The sequence below is a fragment of the Gadus morhua genome, chromosome 3 (genome assembly GCF_902167405.1).
Source record: "Gadus morhua chromosome 3, gadMor3.0, whole genome shotgun sequence".
Classification (NCBI taxonomy): Eukaryota; Metazoa; Chordata; class Actinopteri; order Gadiformes; family Gadidae; genus Gadus; species Gadus morhua.
In genome coordinates, this window is record NC_044050.1 from 10,200,902 (window position 1) to 10,217,087 (window position 16,186).

The 16,186-nt window shown below is 48.2% G+C and overlaps 1 protein-coding gene across 3 annotated transcripts in view; it reads right to left on the bottom strand.

The window, feature by feature from the left end:
- ctnna2 (catenin (cadherin-associated protein), alpha 2) overlaps positions 1-16,186 on the bottom strand; it is a 271,296-nt gene that overhangs the window by 114,593 nt on the left and 140,517 nt on the right. The gene's annotated exons all lie outside the window — the stretch shown is intronic.

A 16,186-nucleotide genomic window follows, 5' to 3' on the forward strand; every position in this document is an offset into this window, starting at 1 on the left:
CACATACACACACACACACACACACAAAAACAGGGTCCCTGGCTCAAAGGTCTGCGCATGGGTGGGTACACACATGCACACACACACACATACACACACAAAAACAGGGTCCCTGGCTCAAACACACACACACACACACACACACACACACACACTCGCACGCACTAGTTCATGCTCGCCCGTCAACCTTCTTACTCATTCACACCTACACTTATAGAGGAGCAAATACACACACACACACACGCTTGTACATAAGTGCACACATTCACGCAGGAACACATGAACACAAACACACATTTACACCCACCCACCCCCTGCATCACACTTCTCAAGAGCACCCGCGTAGCGAGGAAATTGAACACGACAACTCCAATAGACAGCGGGGCATGTATGGCCTCCTGGGTTAACTCGAGACCAGCGGCCGGGCCTTCCTCCAACCGCCCCCGGAGGAAATAAGTTCCCATGATCTTGACCTCTCTGAGTGGAAGTCACAAAAGGCCTGATGGAACCAGAAAGTAGCTACCCTCCCAGGCCACTGGCTAATACATCACAGCCCATTAGGATGGCCCTCGGCCCCTCGTTCCAACGCCACACTGGGCTCTTTTGTGGGGGAACACAGGCGGCCATTGGTCAGGGTTAAAAGAGCGATTCATCATCTTAGTCATGATCTCTGCTCAGTGCTCCTCATTGGCCTTTACCACAAAACACTGGAGCCCCTCTCTCTCCTCAGACCCTCACTAGCAGCACTGCTGCAATGTGTCAGCCTGACAACCACACACACACACGGGGGGGGGGGGGGGGGATGAGATAGAGGGAGATTGGAGAGAGAGAGAGAGAGAGAGAGAGAGAGAGAGAGAGAGAGAGAGAGAGAGAGAGAGGGCAGCGTGCGTGATGGCTGCAATGCACAGCAGCCCTGTCTGTTGTTATGGTTTCCATTGTGAAAGACCAACCAGAGCATGACAGTGAGGAAGAAAGCGTGATCTGAAGAGACCCCGAGCCATCTACGCATGTGCGCACACCTTACCTCACCTGGAGGCCATGTTGGCTCGAAGCAGGAGAAGCTGAATAAGGAATCAGCATTCAGTATCTCCCAAGCTACAGCCTGGAAAAAACAGCTTTTAAAGAAAAACGGCTGCTTGGCGAACCCATTCTTATTCATTGTCGTGTGGAATCGGTGCCATCCTAATGGTGTGTATTCACGCCATAGGGTCTTGATGGAGGTGTTTGCAGCAGGCGGGGGGTCTCTGACTATTCCCTTCAGGGGGAGCGGTAGCGTGTCACAATCTCCACGCTGCTCAGATCAATAGTTATGAATCAATGTTCATGGTAGGGGCGAGTTTGATTGCTTATTTATATATTTATTTATTTCTGAAGTGGTACCATTAAAATAACCAATTAAATGAGTTATATAAGTGAGCGTGACAGCCCTCCCCCGCACTCTGAAGGCCACGCAGGCACATAAGGAGGCACGCAAACACACACCAAATGGACACCGTGAACACTCACACACGCGCGCACGCACTTATGCTCACGCGTGTGCACAGATACACATGCACACACATTTGTGCATGCACACACATACGTGCATGCACACATTACAATCCAAACACATGTAAACGCATGTTTACGCATGTTAACAGATACACACGCATACACATCCAGAGACACGCACAGTCACACACCGACACACACATAAGTGTACGCAAACCTGCACGCATGCATGCTAACATACACATTCAAACACAAACACACAGCCACAAAGACAGAACTTGTTGCAGATGCTAGATTGACTGCCTCACAGCGGGGTCCCAAGCCACTTTGAGGTGAAGGTGTTTCCACGGAGCTCCTTGCGAACATCCATTACTGCCCTGCAACATTCCCCCCCGATGCACTATGAGTGCCGGAGCTGCTCCCGGAATGATCCCCGCCGCGCCATGAATTGACCGGCTCCGCATTTTCCCACATATCCTCAGAGAATCGACGTAGGGAGTGATCGGTTCCAGTAATTCTGGGACCGCCACTAGGAAACCGGTGGCGGAGAACATCAGGGTCCCTTTCATCTCTGAAACCACTAGGTCCCAGGGGTCTGGTCCCAAGGGGGGCACCAGGGGTCCGCTGGTGCCATTGGTTGGAACACACCTCGATGCCTTCATAGCCATGCTCTACATCTGAAGGTAGAAAAAAAGACCCCCAACTTCCCCATCTGTTCCTCAAATCAACTCATCGCCCGTTCCTCGGGATTCGATTGGACACGTTCCCTGCCTCGGGCGATGTGCGTTGGTGTGTTTAATTCAGCATGGTGCTATGTGTTTAACGCCGGGGCCAGTGATGTATGTTCCACGCGGTACATGCGATTAATAAGAACAACTGCAGTGAGGAGGAATGAGCAGCTGCGGTACAAACGACGATGTGTAATGAAGAGGCAGGAGCGGCGTGTCCTGTGAAGAGTTGATATTAAGAGTCCATTTGTAGAAACAGCAGTGGGTTCAGGCTGCAGCACTCTCCTTTAAACATAAACACACAAGCTGCTTGCTATTTGCCTGCAGGAGCAGATTGGACAGATGGCTGTGGTGGTCCTGTGCTCAGAGTCCCACATCAGGGACTCGTGTCAAGGTAAAGCTGTTGGATTTGAGTCAGAACAAACACACCCTCCCGAGCAGCACCAAAGCTGAGCCGGCTTTGGAGAAACTTCCCCGCGACCTGCTAAATATTCATATTTTTATAAATCACAAATCACCGGAGGGCCGGCGCGTTAAGAGAATACAAGCGCCTCGGTCATTTATGAGCCAATTGGGGGGCCGACTGTTATCGTAAATAACACTTCAATAGCCATATGACACGATTATGATTATTTGTCGGGCGGGTCTCCATTGAACTGCGATGTATCTCAATAACCGTAGCCCTATGCAAATGAGGCCACTCGGGGGGAACCGAGAAGAGAACTATGTTTCCGGGTCACAACCCCGGGGGCAAATGTGAGAAAAAATGTATGGCTTACACAATACTTGACACAGGCACTGTTACGACGCTTGAAAACACCACTAGCATGTTCAGAATGATAACGCATGAACCGCTAGATACCAGACAAAGCAACAGGGCTCTGCAGGAAATCCAGCTGCAATCCATAAATCCCTTTTCCCACAACACTTCATAGGGCGTTGGATAAGGGAGAAGAGAGGGCTCTTCTAGCCTGAAGCCCTGTAGCCGACTGACTGACACACCGTCTGTCTGACGGAGAGAATGCCGGGCTGAATACCTGCCTAACTAACTGATGACCTGTCTGACTGCATGTCTGACTGACTATCTGCCTCTCTGACTGCCTGACAGACTGATGACCTGCCTGAAAGACTGACTGCCTATCTGACCGACTGACTGATGACCTGCCCAACCGACGGACTGACTGCCTGTCTGTCTGACTGACTGATGACCTGCCCAACCGACGGACTGACTGCCTGTCTGTCTGACTGACTGATGACCTGCCCAACCGACGGACTGACTGCCTGTCTGTATGACTGACTGATGACCTGCCCAACCGACGGACTGACTGCCTGTCTGTCTGACTGACTGATGACCTCCTCAGGGAACCATGGTAACACAGCATTCAATACCATTGTGTATCGCTCACTTGACAATCAGCCACGTACTTGTCAAGGGCCACAGATCAATGTGTCAATGCATGCAATCGACGGCTATGCAATCAAACACGAAGTGTAGGTATTGAATAGATAACAGAGGCACCCGAGGTAACCCACCACCCCCAAACAGTTGTTGTTAAATAACTTAACACCCATGTGCACGCACACATAGCACACACACACAGCAGCACACACACACACACACAGCACAAAGGGGGGCCCGCAGACGCGAGCTGAATGAATGCTAATTGTTGTGAGCATCTCCTCAGAGGACGGCAGCGGCGGCGGAGTCCCGCGGCAGATGGAGGAACATCTTAGCGGGCTCACAGACCAAAAGGCCCATCAATCAGTGTCTCCGTGTTCCCCGACCAGGAAACGCTGTAATGTTTGTGTTAGCGGCTCCCCGTTTGTCAGTCTAACAAGCGTGAAGTCACAAGGGCTGTCAACACACTTTTTCTTTTAATGGCGCGGGGAGGGGGGGGGGGGGGGGTCATCCTTATCCAATCATAAATAATTAAGAATATCCTTTACATGTTTATTTCTCTACATTTAGTGTAGTAGGGAGGAGGGGGGCGGGGGACTGGATAGTGTAGTGGTTGGGGCATTTTACTCCTCATAATGCCCCAACTATAAATAAATCTGTTTTTGTATAGTACCAGCACACGTACAGCAAGGGTGCGGGGGAGAACGTCAAATAGGGGCCAGAGACACTGGTCTCCGGGCCCAGTGGACCCACAGAACGCCCACGACGAGCCAAGAGTCGGGGGTCGCTGACCGTGGGGACTGCCAAGAGCAAGGCTGCTTGGCCGGCCACTCCAGTCCACTAATTAAAGCCTAAACTAGTGCACAAATAAAAGATGTGCTTCTCGCAGAGGCAGAGCCCCACAGCCTCTGTCCAAAACACTCTCCACACCCAGAGGGGGGAGGGAAGGGGATGGAGCGATGCAGAGAGACACGGCATGAGAGAGGGGGAGATGATAGAGAAAGGCCAAGGTGGTATGAGAGAGAGATAAAGAGAGAGACAAGGATGGGGATATATATATATATATATATATATATATATATATATATATATATATATATATATATATATATATATATATATATATATATATAGAGAGAGAGAGAGAGAGAGAGAGAGAGAGAGAGAGAGAGAGAGAGAGAGAGAGAGAGAGAGAGAGAGAGAGAGAGAGAGAGAGAGAGAGAGAGAGAGAGAGAGAGAGAGAGAGAGAGAGAGAGAGAGAGAGAGAGAAAGAGAGAGAGAGAGAGAGAGAGAGAGAGAGAGAGAGAGAGAGAGAGGGGGGACGAGGAGGTAAGACAGAGAGAGATAAAGAGACAGACAAATAGGGGGATATATAGAGAGACAGAGACAGAGATAAAGAGAGATGGATGGGAAGAGATTAAGAGAGGTAGGTGAAAGAGAGAGACAGAGCGAGACAGAGAGCGATTGAAAGAGTGTGAGAGAGAGAGAGAGAGAGAGAGAGAGAGAGAGAGAGAGAGAGAGAGAGAGAGAGAGAGAGAGAGAGAGAGAGAGAGAGATGGAGAGCAACAGAGAGCAATAGCAATAGGAAGAAAAAACGACATGGAGATGGAGAGACAGAGCATAGTTGTCTCTCCATCTTAGCATATTATCACGCACGATTGCTTTTTAGATTTTATACTTGGAAAACAAAGTAAAATCGGTAAACACAGTTTATTATGATAATAATAATAGATTGTTTTTTCTCTAATCGGTGTAACGAAGCTAGTTCACCTTTGCATACCAATTACACAACTATTAATTCAATGATGAAGAAAACAATGGAAAAGGTTTAAATCATTTTGCAATTATGCATTAAAATTTTTTGTGCCATGAGTTTAGTCTGCCCCTCGATAATACTTTGGAGGCTTTTTAAAGAAAACGCCCCGAGAAGAATTTTGATAGACCTAATTTCATGGTTTCCTTTTACTGGAAATGCAATAACCACTTTTGGAGTTATCAGGATTCTGCTCAACTCGTTCATAAAGTCACAGTGTGGCTGAACAGTAATTGCATTGAGGTCTGCCTCAACACTATATAATTTTAAAGTGGGGCTCAAACCTTTTCTGTTTGCTTTTTATGATGAAAATATCTAACGTATATATCTATATCTATATCTATAATACATATATATATATATATATATATATATATATATATATATACATACATACATACATACATACATACATACATACAGAGAGAGAGAGAGAGAGAGAGAGAGAGAGAGAGAGAGAGAGAGAGAGAGAGAGAGAGAGAGAGAGAGAGAGAGAGAGAGAGAGAGAGATATGCATATGGATAGATTAGATAAACCTTTATTAATCCCCAGAGGGAGATTCAGGTGGCATAGCAGCAACGCCAATGACACTCTACTTATTTATTTATTATTGACCTTTCCTCTACATTTATTTTACATGACATTTATCTTCTGAACGATTGTCAGGTTCCCTTTTGGATGGCTTTCAAATGTGATTATGGCTGCCTGTGCAAGAACAATGGATGGCCTTTACGTTTGGAGCATGCTGTGATGAATACATGACTACTCAACGTGCACCGGATGACCGACGGCTACGACCGGGGAATAACCTAGTGGAGAGATATCCCTAAAGCAAAAAGCCTGCTTTTATAATCACTTCATTAAAGTATATGGGGTCTCGTTTCTCCCGACAAGAACCGCTAACTAGCCGTAGTGACGGAACACGCTAGAGTCCATAAAACTTTATCGGTTCTCACCCACTGCATCCCGGGCGATTAATTGTGAGGGTGGATAGTGTGACTTCATTACTAAGAGCACCCTCACCTTGTTGGGGAACGCACAGGAGCAGAGAGTAGCTCCGGTCTGATCCCGGTCAAACAGACCCAACCGGGTCAAACAGTGAGGAGCGTCTCGTCAGCGGTTTTTACCACATGGTGAACAACATGTGCTCGATCTCTGCAGAACACAGCAGGCTCCAGTTTCTTTCCAGGCAGTTGCTAATGGCCGCTGTCTGGCCCTGTGTCTGCACGGGCCACGGACCGTTAATCGGTTCCCTTCTAGGGGTCAGGAAGCCAAGGAGAGATGCGAGGCTTGTGAGGCTCGTTTCAGTTCATAAAGGCTCTTAATGAATGCATTGCATATTATACACGATAAACGATATGATATAATCCTTTTTTTTTTTTTTAACAGACAAACGTTTAATTAAACGTAATGAAGTGAACAAGCTACTACTTCTGGTTTGGATGAAAAGGGAGCTGGGGACAGAATGAATGGCATTATGCTCGTGGTCAGGAACTGCTGCTCCACAGATGAATGAGACTATGAATATAGGCAGGCATTGTGCTAGGGTCTCCAGCCTGCATGATGTGTCCTTCTCCTTGGGTAAGCAGCCTTTGTTTGTTGAATTTCAATCCCCCCCCCCCCCCCCCCCCACACACACACACCTTGTTTCCAGCACCCCACCAGCCGCCCCCTCCAACAATGCCTAACCCACCGGGATGATTTGTGGGTCTGCAGTAAATCCATCTCCCTGCCTGACTATGATGCTGATTCATGACCTCAGGTCCTGCTCGGCTAACAGAAGATAGACAGCTAACTGGCACACTCCCAACACGCCCCCAGACACATATTAACCACAGCACATATCCAATAGCATCGCCTCCAAACATGCTGCACAAGTGCACATACACAATGGCTGGCTGTCACAATGGGAAGTTAAGTTTTAAGGGGGCTTTTGTGCAAACAAAACCCCAAAAGTGTCACAGGAAACACGCAATTAGCGTTGGCATGGTCCGAAATGGTTCGCTTCCAGCGTCAACACAGGGCCGTGTCCGTGGCCACCGCCACGACCAGCCTCCCACAGTGAAGCACCAATTAAAAAATACACCAAAAAAAAAAACACAAAGAATTTAAGATGCAATTCAGAGCAATTACCGGATTTAGTGGTCACATTGTCAGTGATTTGGCCAAAGAGAAGTGATTCAATTAATAGATCACGGGTCATTAGCCACGCTCCCTGCCGGCCAGCAGGGAAGTCAACACTGGAGGTACAAAAAGACTGCCGGAGCGGACGGTGATGCGATTTGATTTCACAGACATTAGGGGAGGGACGGAGAGAGAAAAAGAGAAAGGGAGAGAGATAAAGGGTAATAGGGGGGAAGGGAGAGAGAGAGGCAGAGAGACAGAGAGAGAGAGATGCCTAATTGCCTATTTCCCATTTTGGTCTTCCTTGCTGCTATTGTGTTGTTTACCTCTGTGGGTACTTGGTGATGGCAGAGAGTACACAGGGGATGCGAAGTGAGGGAATGTCTCATCACCGGTTGCATGGCGATAAAACAGAATGCGAGCCGGCCTGAAACAACCTAGCGGCGGATGGCCGAAGGTGTTCAAGCGTTACAATCTTAATGAAGGCCAGAAAAAAATAACCTGTCCTTACCCGTATATAAAAATACTCCAATAATTATATGTACGTACAGGGCGCTGCGCCTTGGCTGCCCCCTTTGGACATGATAGATATGATTAATGTGATTCTGGTGCTTTCACGTTGTTACGTTGTTACAATGTATTGGCGTTCATTCTCCTCCCCAGAGGTTTCCAAAGGCTCCAATTCTTTGTTTGCAACCACGTGATCAAAATGACGCCATCTTGGTAGGAAAACAGAGGCGTCTGCTAGCAGCGAACACAATAGTGCGATACAAATGTCCGAATATTTCTAAAATTTAAGCGGTCCCGCCAGGGGAAGATACCAGCAGAAAGTTAACCTGTTAGGTTTTGATCCCTACAAGCTGAAAAAGTCGGATGCGAGGATCAGGCCCTTTTACCGAGCGTAGATTACGGGTTAAGGGTTTCCTGGTAAAAACAAACTTAGAACTGCAGGCGCAAAAACTCTTGCAAAGAACCTCTCACAAATTGATTGAGCCCCAAAATTTACCAGTTATGAAGTGATTACAACAAATATACGAGTGTTGGCGAGATTTATTTGTGCCATGTCGCCCCGAAGGATGTTCGAAATCCAAGTCGCTCCTCTGTCAACTCACGCGTCCACTCACCTTGAGTTGCGATCACTTTTAGAATCCTGAAAACTGCAATTCCCATTCTCCCGCATGAAATTATTTGCACAACCGTGCACAGCACAACTGGTAGGCATTATTAGCCAAACAAAATAATATAATAGCGATACAATTGATGTTAGATACGCGCTTTGCGATTGAATGACCTCCACTCTAATGTGACTGAAACAAGTGTAGCGGGGTGCAATGTTGTGATTGCTTTCCTACCAAGATGGCCGACTTCCGGTTTGGTTGCGAATTTTAATTCACTGTGACGTCAGTTGCAAACGAAGAATAGGGGAAAAAACCACCTGGCCAATGCCTCACCGGTACCCTGAGATCTATGGGGTAAAACAGAGTCACTCGGGTTGGTGTGGGTGGGGATTCTGTGTTCCAAGAACCCCTTTCACCTTCGGATTTTGTAAAATAGGGTATAAATATATATTGAAGAGTTGGATGTTTGGTATTGTTTGGCTTGCATTTAGTCAGATCGGGGTCCTTTCTCCGCTCAGTTATGAATACAGTTCATGTTCACCCTCATTATTCCCTCTCATTAGGGTCTTACGCATCTTTTCAACATCGCTCCTTGGGTGCGTGCTGCCAATGTTGAGTGTGTGATCCTCCTCTCCTTCAGGTTGGTTCAGCCCTCCATCTGTATGGCATTAGTGAAGGTGAAGATATCCTTCTGTTGCCTGGCACCCGGATGCTTAGAATTCCTACAAACTTTCTTATTCATTCTGTGTGTGTGCGTGTGCGTGTGCGTGTGTGTGTGCGTGTGCGTGTGTGTGTGTGAGGATGATTGTGTGTGTAAAAAAAGTTAGTTCTGGCAGCCACGGGTGCAACACGCACCAGCCGGATGGTATATGTGGAATATAATTAGTGCCGGGCTGGACATTGGGCACTTGAGCAAATGTTTGGATTTGCTGGCCTGCAGAAACCTTCAATTACACTGGTTAACTTAATGATACTCTGAAGGGCCATCTCTTCAGCCACACTGGAGCAAAATGATTATGTTGGCCCGGACAAAACAAGCCATCCCTAAGCCTGCTTCGTTAACCAAGTGGCAGTTCCGGCCCTCCAGGCTTCCAGCTCTAAGAACGGGGCTTCCACTGGTCCTGGAACAGCCCTTGTGGCAACCCGCAGTGTATGTGTTTTATCTTGTGTTGGTACTGTGCCATGTGCATGCACATAAGATGTGCCTTGGAGGCTTGTGCAAAGTAAAGATACCATGCAGATTTAGATTACTCGCAATATGTACGTACATATTTTCCAAGAACACATACATGTAATGCCTCTTCACAGATATTTTTCTTATCAAACACACTCAACGTGTTTCACACCCACACATTTTCTATGAGCTGCACAAAAATAAATCTCCTCCCGCTGTCATGTGTGAACCATTAAAATGATATAGTTGTTTGAAAAATAGGCCTGTGTGTGTGTGTCTGTGTGTGTGTATGAATTCCAAACTATTGCCCGCACTAAATGTGTGATTATAGAGACCAAATGGACTCCATCTACGGCTCATCAGGGGTGTATCTGAGCCCACATAGGGGGTGTCTGGGGTGCAGTCGAGGCCGTCATCCAGCACAGTGCCCTGATTGCCAATGCAGCTGGTATTGACGTTCACAGTTTATATCCCCCACAACACTGCACTCCCACCGCTGTTAAACCATCCTCAAACCACCCCCACCCGCCTTCCCAGTCGCGCAGCCTTCCTCAATTTCCCTCTTCCCGGCTCTCCGTGGGGGCCTTGGGATCCCCCTGATGTCCATGGTCCCGGTGCCTGGGCCGACGCCCGCTACCGCTAAGTTGCCATTCGAGCCGTCCAATCAGAGCGCTGGAATCGATAGGGGGCTTACATCTCCAGTGTGTACGCCGCACTGCGCGGCCCCTCTCTTTGTGTGTTCCCTCTTTTGTTTTGTTGCAGCGCCGCACACTGTTTCCAGCCGGCCCAAAGCCGGCAGATGAATGGAAGCGCCACAGCAGGCTTCAAACTGAAGGATCTTAAATGCCGTATCTTAATTATGTATCTGGTTGTGAAAAAGCACTGGCTGCACCACAAAACGAGAGTGACACGTCATTCAAATACATTTAACCACGTCACTTTGTTTGTTCTAGAAACGGAGGGATTTATACACGGGTGGCGTTCCCTGGGTTCCCCTCAGAACAACCCACCTTTGATTTTATAAATATTGAGCCAGTCAATGTCCGTACAGAAAATAACTATTCACTTGCACACATACACGTAAGATATAGATGTGCACACAAATATGTGTTCATAAAACAGATGAAAGGAAGATATTGACTATTGAATTGTGACACTAAACGCACCACGGGTTTAGGAGCAGAGGGAGAGGGATGGGGGAGAGAGGGAAGCATCCATAATGCAGATAGCAGGTAGCTATCGGTAACTCTCTAAGCACTCCCACCGACTGGGTAATCATGGAGCAGGTCTGACTGATAGCCATGATAAAACATATCTTATGGGCATGGTGAGGAGAATGCAAACACACAGATAAAAGCACACACGCACACACATACATACACACATGAACACACACACACACACACACACACACACACACACACACACACACACACACACACACACACACACACACACACATGCACACACACATGCGCACGCACACGCACACACACATATGCTTACACTATGCACATAAATAAACATGTACATGGACAGTGTACTGTACCAAACAGGGCCAATGTTTTGACATCCCAGCTTATTATCAATCCTAAAGACGGGGGATGTGGGGGGAGGGGATATCTTGGTACTTACATTTAAACACCAGATAAACCATGACCCTAACCCTAACCCCCGCTCACACACACACACACACACACATAACCCAGACAAAAACACACCCCCTCCTCTCTTTTCTATTTTTATTTAGAGCACAGAAGATCAACTGCGTTTAAGCATGAATAATCTCACAGGGGGGAACACCGTGTGACCCCCTAACCACCACGATCAGTCATGCAGCCAGCGCCAGGGCTGGCAACACCTCTTGCAGAAACACGCGGCACCGGTGCTAGCGCTGGCCAGCCGCCTGCTTGCTGCAAGGCCTGCTAGCTGAAGGGGGGGTCATCCCTATGTTCCCCGGGTCCTATGTTCCCCGGGTCCTATGTTCCCCGTTTTTCCCAAAAAGGGTCCTATGTTCCCCTGTAGCCATACATACCGGGGAGCATAGGATCCTTTTTGGAAAAATCGGGGAACATAGGACCCTTTTCTGGAGAAGGGTCCTATGCAATCTTTTTTTTAAAGATCTATCAATCTTTAAAAAAATGTACACTTTGACGCGACATTCGCGTGATGACAGCCAATCGGCGTTCAACAGCTTGGCCACTGAGTGACATGTGTAACGTAACAGCCAATCAGCGTTCAACCGGCCAAATCAGTGCAGTGCAGTCCGGGGTGAACTGCAGCATGGAGGAGAAAGTGATTGTTGCCGTTTGCGACTCCCGGAGCTCTTTATATGATAGTATATAATATAATATAATTGTATAATAATATCACAGACAAAATCTCTGTGCGCCTCCGGATGGCCGTAGCGCGGGGAGCTCTCGTAGGGATTGGGCTTCTCAGGGTTTGTTTACCGGCGTATGAATAGACTGCGTCAGGTTCTCCGACGTCTCTCCGTCTTCCACAAAAGGTAAAGACATGCGATGGTAGTTATCTCGGCCGGAATTTGGCAGTAATGGTGGAAAAAGTAACAGACCGGGGAACATAGAACCCTTTTTTGAAAAAGGGTCCTATGTTCCCCAGTCACATACATATCGGGGAACATAGGACCCTTTTTGGGAAAGGCGGGGATCATAGGACCCTTTTTTTTAAAAAGGGTCCTATGTTCCCCAGTCTCATACAAAGAGGGGAACATAGGACATAGACACGCTCCCCTGAAGGGCTAGCTGCAGGGCCTGCTAGCTGAAGGGCTAGCTGAAGGGCCAGCTAGCGGCAGGGCCAGTTAGCTGAAGGGCAGTGCAGAGCTCCTGCAAGCCAGCATGTATTTGGACAAGTAGAAGGAGATGGTGAGGCAGTTCTCTGTCGCCTGCTAATACTGCGGTGCATCACGCTGACGAATACAGGGCCAGCTTCATTTGTTCCTCATGTCCTCCCACCCACCGCGCATCAAGGCCAATTAAACGTCTGGGGGTGAATCGTCATAAAGGAGTGGGCTCCTCGCATTTCTGTGGGCTTCAGTGGGCAGCAGAAAATAGGTGATCGAGAGAAAGAGGGAGAGAAAGAGAGATAAAGAGGGATGGAGAGAGAAAGAAAAAGAGGGAGCGCAAGAGGGTAAGGAGGGGAAAATGGATGGGAGATGCAAAGGTAGAAAGACGGAAATGAAGAGGAAAGGAGATACAGAGAGAGAGACTTACAGAGACGGAGGAGGTAGAGAGAGGGAGCAGTAGAGCAAGGGAGGGAGGGGGGATAGAGAGAGAGAGAGAGAGAGAGAGAGAGAGAGAGAGAGAGAGAGAGAGAGAGAGAGAGAGAGAGAGAGAGAGAGAGAGAGAGAGAGACAAAGGTATAGAGAGGAAGTGGAAGAGCACGACAGAGCGAGAGGAAGAGAGCGGGAAAGATGAAGTGTCTGTCTGTTTGTGTGTGAACTGAACACGGCATGCGACAACTCATACACGGTGTGACCTGGAATGTACCGACGCGCTGTTCCAGTGGCGGATGAAAGCTAATCATTATTTTAGCACCATGGAGGATTAGCAGTGGCTTACTCGCATTTTTGCCTCTCTACTGTAATGCAGCATGCGGCTCTAGCATATCACAGCACACGATTAAACCACCTTTATCCAGGGATCACAGAGCTAGCCACAGTAAACACACGGGTGCCGCGCTGCGACGGCGATTGCATATGCATTTGTGTATGATGAAAAAATAACTTTGGCCTGGTAGCATCGGAGCAGAAATTATCTCTTGTACAGCCACAGAAAACAGTTCACCCGCTACCGTTTTCCAGCTGACCATGAATGTGTGCATGGTGATTACCTCCTCTGTTGCGTTCACACACACACACAGGAAAAAAATACGGTGATGTGAAATGAAGAGACAAGAGCATCACGCAGAGGCGGGGCAGACACAGTGAGGGCTGACACTCGTTTAAAATGTTTCGTGGCGTCTTCAAACGTGTTCCTCTGAGCGTGAAATGGAGCAGCGGGAGGAATCCAAACACAAGCGGTATGGAATAGTGAAATCCCAGACAAATAAAAAAAACACAACAACAACACAACAAACTGAATGAAAGGAGCGGAGACGCCGCTCTCTTGTGAAGCCCAGCCCGACAACACGAATAAAATAAAGGTCTGGGAGTGAGGAGAGAAAGCCATCGGATGTTTTGTGATGCTTCCCTCAGCTTCTTACCGTCTATACATAAGATCAAGCCCTCCCCCCACAGACACTGACACGCACACAAACACAAACACCCGCACACACAGACACATGCACGCAGACATACACGCGCACGAACAAGCCCTCTCTTTATTCATGTGTGCGCTATTTTGTTCTCTGTTCACACATCTCCTTTCCTCTGGCTTGCCTCTCTATATTTCCCATCCGTTTCTGGGATATAAGCACGTTTTCTCTAGGGCTTATCGCCGAAAGCCTATTTGAGCGTGAAGCCTGCTCTTTTCATTGGAATGTAATAAAATATGGAGGCCCAGTATTTCCACATGCTGACACACAGCAGCCATATCGGGGGACGGAGCGCCACCGTTTCCCCCCTGTTGTCCTGGGTTCGGATGGGTCTTGGGACCGTTCTTCTCCCTGTTGTCCTTCACTGAGATTGCCCTATGATCAACATAACCGTTTTGTTTTTTTCAATGTTTACTTTCCACACTTCAGAAAATAAATAGGTACGGTGAGCGTGATATACAGTCAGGTGATCATCGACGAGAAAGGTAACATTGTATGAGGACAGTGTTGACAAGCTCTTGCTGTGTTTTCCTGGCTTTTTGAAAAGCAGGTAGGGGGTTAAACGCTGCCCTGATAGCTACAACTCCACTCTGGGTCTGCAAGTCATCTCACCATGGCAACCAGCTGACCTCACATCTCTGGGAGATTTGGGCTTGATGGAGGATAAAGGTTTTTTAACCGAATACGGAGGTCTTCCAAACTCCACTACAACTCCGAACTGTTCAGTTAACAAACAGCAGCGTAGAGGTCCAATGTTAAACTATAAAAGACCGGAGAAGGGCAACAGACAGTGACAAAGCCCATAGTGCAGCACCCCTGTGATCCCTTCGGTTTGGGAGGAGGTCTGTGGCGAATGTACCTCCATAAGACCTTAGGTGGCCACGCACACATCAAGGCCACTTCTGAGTTGGCACGCGTCACAGTGTGACTCGAGACAGGCACAACGCCTGGCCGGGACACACAGCACTGCACCACTGCAAACACACAAGTAGTAAGAGTGTAGAGAATGGCCACACCCAGACGTTAACACCTGCTACCTCTCACAGTCTTTGTTCATAAAGTCTACTCTCACACCTTCATTATCCAGAGACAAGGCACAACAAGAAGAGGTGTGGAGAGCGATGCCGAGCCCAGACGTACTATACTCACAGCCTGTTTTCCTACATTTCCCCAGCTCCTTTCTTTTTTTCCCCCACCGCTTCACTGCGTTTGGAGTTGAACATGTCCTCTGCTTTCACCGCTGGTGAGTAAAAACTCTGGGAAACAAAGTAAGTGGGAAACTAAAAGAAAGATGATGTCAAAACAAAGAGGCCAGGAAACAATATGTGACTTGCAGCAGGGCTGGGCGGGGAGATAGAGGATGATTTGGAGGATTCTAAATCAAGTGGGGGAGGCCTTGCGGAGCGTATTAAAGTATGGATCCCCTGATTGATCGATGTCACTCCCGGGATTCCAGCTAGGATGGATGTGCTCTGTGTGCGCGGCCATTTGGTAGTCAAATATAACGCGATTAGCATGACACGCCGATGAATCACGCGGAGGGAAGCAGATGTACGGGTATACAGTCGGGGCCGTGGTGGGAGTCAAACTCAATCAAGGTCGGGAATCTGAACCGTGCGGCTAACGGCTAATGTGATCACGAGCGGACGTAAAGATAAGACCTATAATGGGAATGACACGGACACCTTTAAAGACCCTAATGACGCACTCTATCCATGCCAGCCGGTGATCCTTCAGATGAAGATAGCACTGACGCCTGACACCCTCTGAGAAAGGGGTGACTTCAGTAAGGCAGACTGCAACCCCCCCCCCCGCCGCCCTCTCCACCCTCGCATCCTCAAGGTCTGCGGCGTGGCGGACATTAAGGCCATGGAGCGGCACCATAGTGAGCACTGTGGGGTCTGTGGGATAAACAACAGAAGAAGCTCTGCTTAGTCAGCACACAGGAAGGGATGGGTGGGGGTTCTGTGAAGGCCCCCGGGTTGTTAATCAGTCACATACACACTCCTGCACACACAAACACCCACACACACACACACACACACACACACACACACACACACA